Below are 11,905 nucleotides of genomic sequence, written 5' to 3' on the forward strand. Positions count from 1 at the left end.
CCTCCACAGCTGCTAGGGAAGGGCCCAGGCCTGCTTGTGCCCACCATGGCCGTTTGCGGACAGGACAATGAGGGGAGAGCAGCCAGCACACACAGCCAGCCTGCCTTGACAGACACAGCGGCAGTGTGCTCTCCTTGGCTGGGGTAGTTAGGAGGGAGGAGGCGACCTTCTGTGCGGGGCAGTGCTGCCTCTGTTGGAGCACCTGAGAGTCCCTCCTTCTCCATGTCCATGAGACTCTGCAGCCCAAGTACAGGACTATCACAGGCGCCCCCAGATCGCGGAGGTAATTCATCCTAGTCTAGGAGATTGGCTGTCGCAGGAGACTCCTCAGTTCTCTCCTTAGCTCTCTGTGTTTGTGTCTGTGATGACCAAGCTGTAAGCTGCAGGCTGCCGGACCCTTCAGCAGCTTGAGTTCCTGACAGATGTTAACCCTATAATGAGATGCTGGTGGTCAGTGCCTGGGAGGTGAAGGGACGGGTGGAGGGAGGGAGTGAAGGATTGTCAAGTCAGCCGCAAAGCAGCCTGCTGCAGTGGGAGCCTGCAGGGAGCCCAGAACCCCTAGCCAGCCCAGGAAAGTGGGAAGCTGCGGTCTGCACACTCACAACTGTCAGGTACACATGAAGGGCTTCCAGGACAGGTCACTCACGGGAGCGTCAGTGTGTCATGTTCATAGGCAGGGGACATTGGTGCAGGGGCTGGCTGCTGGGAACCAGGCTGGGCACACCCGGATGGAAGGGGGACTGGGCAGGGCCTTGGCTTCTGTGCTGTCAGAGAGGTTTTGTTTTTTTGGTTTGTTAGAGAGAGGGTCTCAGCTTTGTAGCTCAGGTCAGCTTCAGCCCCTCACTCTGAAGTGCTGGATTGCAGGGGTGCAGAGCCATAGCTGGCTGGTGTGGACGATTTGAACATGTAAGTAAGGGCTAGTGAGACGGCTCAGAGAGAAAAGATGCTTGTTGGCAAACCCAGTGACCTGAGTTTGACCCCATGGCGGAAGGAAAGAGTAGACTCTTGAAAGTGTCCTCTAATTTCCACACTATGCCTCTGTGCACATGCGTGTGTACAAACACACACCACACACATCATTCACACACACCATATACACACACAATCATACAAACACATCATACATACACACACGCCACACACAACATACACACTCCATATATATGCACTATACACACATCATACACACACCACACACACACACACACACTATATATATATATATATATATATATACCATACACACACATCAGACTCATACACACTGTACACACACATATCACACACACACTTATCACACACACAGCACACATACATACATTCACTATGCACACATACCACATACACACCCTCCCTCCACACACACACCATACATACATGCACATACATCACACACATATGCCCACATACCATACAACACACCACACATACCATATATATACACCACACACACCATATACACATGCACACACACCATACACATACCCCATATATGCACACCACACATACCACACATGCATACACCACATACACACTCACCACACACACATGCCACACACCATACACACATGTACACACACATCACACATAAAAACACCACACATATGTACACCATACCCACACCACACACATACACACATGTACCACACATATGCACTCTCCCCCATACACACACACAATAATAATGTTTTTGTTTTGTTTTGGTTTTTCGAGACAGGGTTTCTTAGTGTAGCTTTAGAGTCTGTCCTGGATCTCACTTTGTAGACCAGGCTGCCCTCAAACTCACAGAGATCCCCCTGTCTCTGCCTCCCAGATGCTGGGATTAAAGGCGTGCACCACTGCCACCCGGCAATAATAATATTTTTTAAAAATGAATTTCCTCCTAGCTTTTCTCCTCTAGAAAGGGTAAAGGAAAGGAGGCCTGTGAGGTCCTCTGCGGACTCACTCTGAGTCCCTCCTCAGCAGCGGCTCTCCTTACACACTGCCCTTTATTTCTGGAAACCTCTCCTCAGAAGTTTGGGTTCCAGGATTCTGTTCCCCAGCTCACTTATTCCTATAGCATTTTGTGTCTCCACAATAGAGTTCTGTGTCTTATTTTGTTCAGAACACATTAAAGACCTTGATTCTTTTCATTTTTAAGATTTATTTTTAAGCCAGGCAGTGGTGGCCCACACCTTTAATCCCAGCTCTCGGGAGGCAGAGGCAGGTGGATCTCTGTGAGTTTGAGGTCAGCCTGGTCTACAGAGCGAGATTCAGGACAGCCAGAGATACACAGAGAACTGAAAAAGAAAAGATTATTTTTATTAATGTGCATGTGTGTGTTTGTGTGAATGTGTGAATGTATGCCACATGTGTGTAGGTGTCTTTGAAGGCAGGAAGAGGGTGTCAGATTGCCCGGCACTGGAATTGCCGGCAGTCATGAGTTTCCTGTCCTGGGTGCTGAGAAACTAACACGTCCTCTGCACGCCGTGTCCCCGTCCCGTCCCCCCCACCCCCCAATCCCGTCTACAGTTCACAGAACCACAGTCCACCTTCCCTGTGGTGCTGTGGTCTGAATGCACCTCTCCAAATTCAGATTGATACTTCATTGCAGCACTGTGCAGAGGTTAGGGCTTTTCAAATTAACTAATTAGTTTTTAATTAATGTGTGCATGTATGTGTGTGTGCGTGTGCATGCCTGTGTGTGAGTGATGCGCATGTGGAGGTCGCTTCTCTCCGTCCACCATGTGTGTGTGTGGGGTCCTGGGGATGGCACTTGGTGGCCATCAAGCATCTTTACCCTCTACGACATCTCACCGGCTCACAGCTGGGTCTCATGGTTATCAGGCTATGTGGGCACCACCCTTGTGAAGAAATGAATGGTGTGTTAAGGAACTAGGTTAGTTAGGAAATGGAGAGCCTCCCATCCTTTTCTTTTGTTTTCTTCCTTCTATTCTTTTATTCATTTTCTACTTTTTTGTATGTGCTTGTGTGTGAATGTGCATGTGAGTACAGTACCCGCTGAGGCCAGAAGAGGGCGTTGGATCCTCTGGAGCTGGAGTTCCAGGTGGTTGTGAGCTCCTGTCACGGGTGCTGGGAATGGAACCAGGTTCTCTGCCTGAGCAGTATGTGCTCTTAACTGCCCAGCCACCTCTTCAGCCCTGTTCTTTTCCTTTTCTTTATTGATTTTGAGATCAGGTCTCATTCTGGAGCTTTCTATGCAGCTAAGGCCAGCCTTGAGTTCACAGAACTCCCTTCACCTCAGCCTCTTGTGCACTGGGATTACAGGTGTTTGCACTGCATCCAGCTTATTTTCTTGTCATGTGGTCCCTTCTGCCATGCGGTGAGAAAACAAGGAAGTCCCCAGTCCTCCGTGGACCCCGCCTTTCAGCTTTAACTTCCAGCCTCCAGAGCCCAGGGCCACATCAGTACCTGTTCATCACCAACTGTCTAGGGTCAGATCTGCTGTAATGGCAGGAAATGGACTAAGGATGGTGAGTATACATTACCTGAGTAACACAGGGTACTGACCGCTTTAAAACTGTATCACAGCTGACGGATCCAGAGGAGGATCCAGAGCAAGCAGGCCTGAGGAGATGGCTGGGAGCAAATAAGCAACCTGTAAGTTTGAAAGGCAGTGTTCTAAGGTACCCACCCAGGGGCTAGCCTTTCTGGGTGGTTTTCTGCTTCTGTCAGGCAGGCATGTCGTGGTGGTGACACAGGTCTCCTCTAGGAGGCACTGAAAACATGAGTAGGGCATCGCATTGATTCTGGGCTGCTATGAGACTGTTGGAAGTCAGGCCTCTAATCTCTCAGGTGATTTTAGAAAGTTGCAGCTATTGAGGCAGGAGAAGTGGTCCAGCAATTAAGAGAACTGACCGCTCTTGCAGGGGACCCAGGTTCAGTTCCCAGCACCCACACAGCAGCTTCCAGCTGTCTGTAACCCCACTGTGCCCTCTTCTGGCCTCTGATGGCACCAGGCTCACATGTGGTGTACAAACATACACGGGCAAAACACCCATATACAGAAAACAAAAACAAAGGAATAATCTTTAAGTTTCCTCTAAAGTGGTTATTTTTTTTTCCCTTCAAATTTTATACTCTTGAAGATCAAACATACAACATCATTCATGTGAAGCAAATATTCCACCACTGGTATATTCACAGCTCTCTTTTAAATTATTATTAATTGGGGGGAGGGGCAGGGTCCCACTCTGTGGCCCTGACTAGAACTGTGTAGACTAGGCTGGCCTCAAACTCACAGAGATCCACCTGCCTCAGACTGCTGGGATTAAAGGCTGCAGCACCCGTCAGGTCCAAAGGAAACTCCACTGCCCAGGGTCTGGGACCTGTCTCCTCTACCAAAGGATCCATCTCCTCAGCACTCTCTCTGGTGCCCATTAACGTACCCGATCACATGCTGGCCTCCAGGCTCTCTCCATATCACAGGTACCTGTGGCTCCTCTCGGCTCCTCTCACTCCATCCCTACCCTAAACTTCTCCAGCCCATGGCTTCCTTCCCCCGGCCTCTCGTTCCTTACAGTCCCGTTTGGATGTGTGCTCTCTTCGGTCTTCCTCCCTCTTGCCCCTCTCTCGTGGTCTCTTTTGCCCCCCCCCCACCCCCCACTCGTCTCATGGCCTGGTCCAGCTAGCCATGTTTCAGCTGCTGCTTTCTCTCCCTGCTCTGGACTCCTATAGATGACTCTGACTGTATTCTCTCTCATATCTATAATAAACCAAACCTCCCCTCAAAGATACCATGGAGCAGTCATGCCCTTAGTTTATACATCTGGTGCTGAAACCTTCTGGTGGGACATAAACGGACCACTTCCAGGGAGTCTGGCCTCTCCTAGCCAAACCAAGCTGCTGATTCAATTCTCCTAAGGTATGGGAACAGTTGTTTCTGCTGGCTTCTGCCACCCACCATATTTGACCCAAATTCTAGAGTCTGCCTCCATCTGCTATACTTCTCCACTGTGATTCTGGGCATCCCTTGGTCATTCTGGCTCCTGAGCCTGCCTGCTATGCTGTCCTGGGTGCCTGGAGTTCAAGACCAGCCTGGGTGTCCTATAGGAAGGCTCTGTCCTTCCCTCCACCTGCTCTCTCCTTATCTGTCGGGTGTCACCCTGGAGCTGCCTGTTGCTTCGCTGGAGCTTACTATTACTGTAAAAGCCACACCAGTGTGTAGGGAATGCCTCTCCTCCATGATAGGGGCATTTCTCTCGGACAAGTCTCTCTGTCTGCTTGGGGACGCCCTGAAATGAAATTCTTGTCACCAGGACCCTTACCCTCCTTGCTTCCTCCCTCTTCTCCTTCCACACATCTTCTCAGCTCCTCCTGGAGCTTCCCCGGTCCCCCTAGGAGCTGCCTGCTCCGTATCTGTCCCTCTCATGGGCCGACTGGAGCCAGTTCCTGGGATGCTATGCTTTCGAAACCGGCCCTCTGGGGGAGTTCGTTTTTCAAGCCTTTCCCTCCTTCTCTAAGGTTTTTTTTCTTCCCTCCTCGGGACTCAGGGATTTCATTAAAGCCTCCACGTCTTACTGCAAATGTCTTGGCCTTGGGACAGCTCAGTGGCCAACATGAAGCATGTGAGTTCCAAATTCTCAAAGATCGTAACAGCTTCTGCCATCGCACAAGCAAATGATCCCAAAGTCTCCTGTTTCTAAACCTTTTCTACTTTCCACTTGAAAATCTTTTATCTCTTTGCTTTCCTGTTTTTTTGCTCTCAAAAAAAAAATCACTTAAAAGGTCCTTCCTGCCTGAAGACAGCCACGGAGCAGCCAGGGTCCTCACGGTCCAGCCTGTCTGAAGTACCCACGGGCCCGCCAGTGGGTGCCATTATAGTGAACAAGTATCTGGTGGAGAAATGGGAGAGAAAGGTGAAATGGTTGGTGCGCTGTGGTAAGAGGCAGCTCTGAAGAAGTGAGAAGTGAGAAGGTTAAGTGTGTCGTCTGTCGTGTGTCCCGTGTCCTGGTGAGGTCTGGGAAAGGATGTCCAGGTCTGCAGTCTTGCCGCAGCCAGGGTCTATGCTGATGTCCATGACACATGTTGCCACCAAGGCCACAGGGATGCCTGTGATCTGGGCTGCCACCTGTGACCATCTTGATGTTCAAGGGCCATGCTGCCACCAGGGCCATGCTGATCTGAGTGGCCTGTGCTACCGCCAGGGGACATGATGACATCCAGGCCTGCAGCAGCCAGGGTCTGTGTTGATGTCCATGGCTTCAGTAATCACCGAAGGCCGACGACCCAGGTCTGGTCAGATACTTGAGTCCATGTTGGTGTCCGAGGGCCATGCTGCCACTGGGGCCATGCCAATCTGGATGACCTGTGCTGACACCTGGGGCCATGGTGACATCTGAGCCCGGGCCGCTTGGGGCCATGTCTGGGTCCATGACTCTACCATAGCCGCCCCTGCACTCAGGAGAGATGGCTCCATCCTTCTTTACAGGTGTAGGAGAGCTGGCCCTGATGGCACAGGCCTAGGAGAGCTAGCTGTGCCCCTCACCTGAGGGGGCGGTCCCAGTGGCCTGGAGTGACCAGCTCAGCTACCGTCCAGACTCACATCCGGGGCCTTGGGTTGGCCATCCTAACATCTACCCCATCTATGGCCTGCTGGAGTGCGTGAAGGGACTGGTCCTGTGGGACAATAACCACAGGATCCCCATGATTCAGGGCAACACCAGCAGGATGTCCGAGAGGCGTTTCAGTGAGGGACAGTGATGATGGTGTGCCAGAGTCCTTGAACCAGACGAATGACTCATTGCAATGAAGGTTTTGTGGGTAGGGCTGATTGGATAAAGGGGTGTTCTGAGTGACACCCCGCAGCTCCCGATGCCACTAGGATGAACGAAGAGGTGTTGGAAAGATGAAGGAGCGAGGTGGGTTCTTTGTTTGTTTGTTTGGTTTTTAGTTTGTTTTTTGGAGGGCATGCTGCAAGGGTGAGGGGTAGAAATGGAGGGACTGGGAGGCGAGTGGTATTGGGGTACATAATGTGAAATTCCAAAGAATCAATAAAGGATTATGTTAAAAAAAAAAAAAAACTCAAGAAGCCAGGCGATGGTGGTGCACACCTTTAATCCCAGCACTTGTGAGGCAGAGGCAGGGGGATATCTGTGAGTTTGAGGCCAGCCTGGTCTACAGAGCGAGTTCCAGGACAGGCTCTAAAGCTACACAGAGAAACCCTGTCTTGAAAAAACCCACAAGAAAAAAAAACTCAACAAATTAGGAAAAGTATAATAAATGTTCATTAGATTAAAAAAAAATCTCTTAAGACTATTGTGTAAAATCTTTATCTCAGAATTTGTAAGCTTAATGGGTATAGTTAAAAATCTCTAAAATCTATAACAAAAGTTAGATTACAATTTGTAACAAAAGTCTGATAGTTAAAAAAATCTCTACATAGTTAACCTTAATTTCCTTAATAACTTGGATTAAACTCCTATTTAAGAAAATAGATTTGTAAAATAGCAACCATGTGGCTTGCCTCCATCTTGGTTGATGTTCTCTTCAGGATGGAGGCTGGCAGCCATCTTTACTAAAGTTAAAAGAGAGTACACACCATTCTACGTCACCACCGTCTTGATTAAGATGTGGCCATGTGGTATAACCCAATTGAGGCAGCACCTATAAAGCTTCTTAGTCCTATGGAGCCCTCTGCTTATCACTGCATCTCCTTTTAGATCAAGGAGGTAATGGCAGTTCTCGAAGATGTTTTGGATTAGGATGGATTTCTGTATGATGATTTTGCCCTCAGAGTGAAAATTTTAGTAGTGTATGTTTGATATATAAGGTTTATAAATTCCTAAGTTTGTAAAAGTCTACTCAGGTTAATAAAATCTGACTTAGATGTGTATGTCTAACCACTTATATCTTTGCTAATAGTGTTCAACACTAGACTTCTGAAAAAATTTTAGATACAGAACAATATATGTTTGATGAATAGGTATATTTGATAAATAAGGCTTATAAATTCCTAAAGTCTATTCAGGTTAGCAGAAACTGACTTGAATATGTATGTCTAGCCTCTTTGTCTTTGCTAACTTTGTTAAGCTTTAGATGTTGGATAAACTGAGTCATACAAAAAAAAAAAAAACCTGTGATATTCTGTAATAATGCACTATGAAAGGACCAAGAAAGTTCCCAATCTCTCTATGGATTGTATTTAAGGTTTAAAGTTTTATGATGCTAATGAATCTTCAATTAAACATTTAATTCAAAATTTTAAGGCTCAAACTTAACAAGGATAAATTTATAAAAGACACTAACTTGTAAATTGTTAAAGATAATTAAGACCTGCCAGTTAATTGCTAGTCATCTTATAAATGATCAAATTCTTTAATGTGCTCAGAACTATGCTTGTAGTCATGATAAGTGCAAATGTAATTCAATTATAGAGACAACCTTTGGCCTTCTGTAAATGCTGTCAAGGTTAAGCCTGAAGCAAGTAACTAAAAACAAGTGAAGTTTGTTTAAAAGCAGGTATACTAGATAGATGATGACCTCAAACTCCCCAGAGATCTGCTGAACATGGTATTTGGAGTGTTTAATTGAAAAGCTTTCCGTGATGGACAGAAAAGTTCTAGATCCTCGAAGCAGCCATAAGATCTCCTCCAAAGATGACAGGGCACAGACAACTCTACCTGGGTCATGGTAACAGAACTGCCCATACCTCAGCTGCCACCAAACTCCAGACAGTTTTTAATTGACTGATCTACTCTGCCTTGCTAAGATAGGTCAGTTTTCCCAAGTCCCTCTTCCACAGAAAAATCTCTCAGACCTTCCGGGTCTGGCAGCTGAAGACTGTTGCCGCCCTGTGCAACAGTGAAAGACTTAAAGCAGTCCTCTGCCCTCAGCAAAGCCATTGAGATCACCATAGAGGAGCCTAGAGCAATCATCCAGTTAGTCGGTAAGTCTCTGTAATTTTAACTGATACAGAGGTCATTTGGATTGATCAAATTTATCCTCAAATCTCTGATGATGTTGATGGCTAGCTGTACTTTTACTAATTTAACAACAGCAGGCAGCCAACTCCTTTGATTGTTTTCTAAGTAAAGACTTAAAACATCTTCTCATTGTGCTGAAGTCACTCCTGTGCGGTCCATCTCTCTGGACAGAGGAAAGTGCTCATGCTTTGAACCCCAAACCATAGCTTTGGCTCCGACTCAAAGGCGTGGCTCTACTCTGGCCATTCGCAGACACTTGTTAACGGCTTTTCTACCACATGGATTTTCAGTGCAGATTACAAACAGTGGTTCTACTAGACTATATACAACTTGCATCACTTTGTCACGGGTCAAATGGACTCCAGCGAAGTACTCCAGTCAACAGCTTAAGCTTTCCCACCTACTGCCTACCCCTGAGGGCAGGGTCTCTCTCCTCCCCACCACCAGCTATCAGAACCAGAGGCCTGGAAGTTTCAGGAGTACATCGAAGATAAAGATTTTCCCCTAAGATCCTTAACTTTACCTTCTGTCCCAGCAGATTTCCAGTCAACTGCAGACTGCAAACTGCTCCACATTAAATCAGTGAGCCCTGGATATGCTGAAAGCTGATATAAACCAGATGCTTCTGACAGAATTTCCACCTGGCCTGAGCCCAGCTTTGGACCAGCATCCCTGACTGCTCCAATTGGCCTGCACTTTGCTAGCCCCAGGCGATCCCACAGAACCTGGGAAGCAAGTAAAACAGATGTCCCTGGCAGGAACCTTCCCCCATCCAGTCCTTTGACTGGCCTTCCAGCCTTCCTGGGCCGACAACATCTTAATTTCAACTAAGAAGCAGTTACAGAGGAGATATCATGGCTCCTTATCACCAAGAAAATTCTTATTTTTTATTTTTCACAGAGAAACATATTTAGTATCCCAGGACAAACTTGAACTCACTCTGTGGTCCTGGAAGGCTTGGAGTTTTCTATTTTTCTGCTGTTGTTAGCCTCTTAGGCAGTTGGGATAATAGGCCACCTTCACTAGGACTGGCCAAAGTAGATAATTTTAACATCAAAAAATAATTTTTAAAGTACACAGATAAAGTAGAGATAGACTTGGAACTATGTTTTCAAGCATTTGAGTTCCATATATATTATCCTTAAATTCTGTATTGTCTTACTGTTTTTCTAACACTCAAATTGATAACACAATCCAATGTGATACACAGGTGGAGGCTGCATATGAAATACGTTTTTGTCAATGTGCTTCTCCATGGACAGCCTATCCTGGGGACAATGCAGATTAATAACATGAGAGAAAATGGGTGTGTGAAATCATTGGCAATAATGTGACAGGAGGCTATAAAGGTGGCTCAGGGGGGTGGGGATTTAGCTCAGTGGTAGCGTGCTTGCCTAGTAAGTGCAAGGCCCTGGGTTCAGTCCTCAGCTCCAGAAAAAAAAAAAAAAAAAAAGAAAAAGAAAAAGAAAAAAAAAACAAACAAAAAAAAAAAAAAAAAAAAAACAACCAAAAACCAAAGGTGGCTCAGAGGTTACAAACACTTCCAGAGGACCAGAGTTTGATTTCCAGAACACACATTGTCTGGAACTCTAGACCCAGGGGAGCTGACGCCCCCTTCTGGCCTCCAAGGGCACTGCACACATCTGGTGCACAGCCATACATACCTGCAAGCCAATCAACCATACACATAAAATGAAGTTTAAACAATTTAAAAAATGTTGAAACGGGTTTTACATCAAAAGGCTGCATTCCAACCTCATCTCAGCTCTTAAAAAAAAAACTCAACTGGATATTCTAGACTCCTTGGTCCTAGTGTTTGTGAGATGTTAACATGTAGCTGCTTGTCTGTCATGGTCAAAACAGTCATACCTGTTTGTTTGTTTGTTTGTTTTGTGTGTGTATGTGTATGTGTGTTCTCATTCTCTCTCTTTCTCTCCCCATTTCCCTCCCCCTTCCTACCCTCCCTCTCTCTCTTCACACACAATCTCATGTATTCCAGTCTGGCCTTACACTTGCTATGTAGCTGAGGATGACCTTACCCTTCAGATACTCCCACCTTCATGTGTTAGTGCTAGGACCACAGGCATGCACCATCATGCCCCATCTATGCTGTGTTGGGGACTGAACCTAGAACTTTGCTTTGTTCATGCTAACAAGCACTTTGTCAACCGAGTTACATTGCTAGCATGTATCTGTATGTGTGTGTATATAAATACATGTGTGTATAAATACATATATGCATATTTATACACATATATAAATAGTTCTGTGATACTGCATATAATATATTTTGATCGTATTCACCCTCAATTCCTCCCAGATACACCCCTATTTTGGGTCCTTCTCTCTTTTTAAAAATAAGTCATGGACTCCAATTTGTGCTGCCAATATACTCCAGGGTGTGAGGCCATCCATTAGATTGTGGCTGACCTACCAAGAGTCATACCCTTAAAGAAAATTGACTCTCCAACCCCAGAAGCTTCAGTCCAGGGTGGGAGCTTATGAACCACTTGCCACTTCATGCTGGAATATTGTGTGAGATATTCTAGAGTATTGTATAAAAACATTGGCAATCACGTGACAGCTAGTTTAGCTGAGCTTTACGTGTGGGGACCTACTTGTCATTGCCTTCCCAGTAATCCTTTAAACAATTCAGAGAATCAGTCTATTAAAAATATTGAAGTAAAAGAAAAAGCCATCACTGCTTTAAAAGTACAAACTATCTAAACAGGAGGCTGGAGAGGCAGCTCAGAGGTTAAGAGCACTGGCTGCGCTTCCAGAGGCTTAATCTCCTTCAGGCAGCTGTGGAAACCGAGTTTCAAAGTGCAGAGCTCCCTTCCTCCCTGACCTCCGACTTTTACAATCTTCCTGCCTGCTCTTCCGTGATGTCCCTGAGCCACGGGAGGGTGGCAGGGCGGGTATGACACAGACGTCCCACTCCTGGCTGAACACTCTGCTAACCCTATTCTCTGCACTTTGAC

Source organism: Peromyscus leucopus, chromosome 9 (assembly GCF_004664715.2).
Source record: "Peromyscus leucopus breed LL Stock chromosome 9, UCI_PerLeu_2.1, whole genome shotgun sequence".
Taxonomy (NCBI): domain Eukaryota; kingdom Metazoa; phylum Chordata; class Mammalia; order Rodentia; family Cricetidae; genus Peromyscus; species Peromyscus leucopus.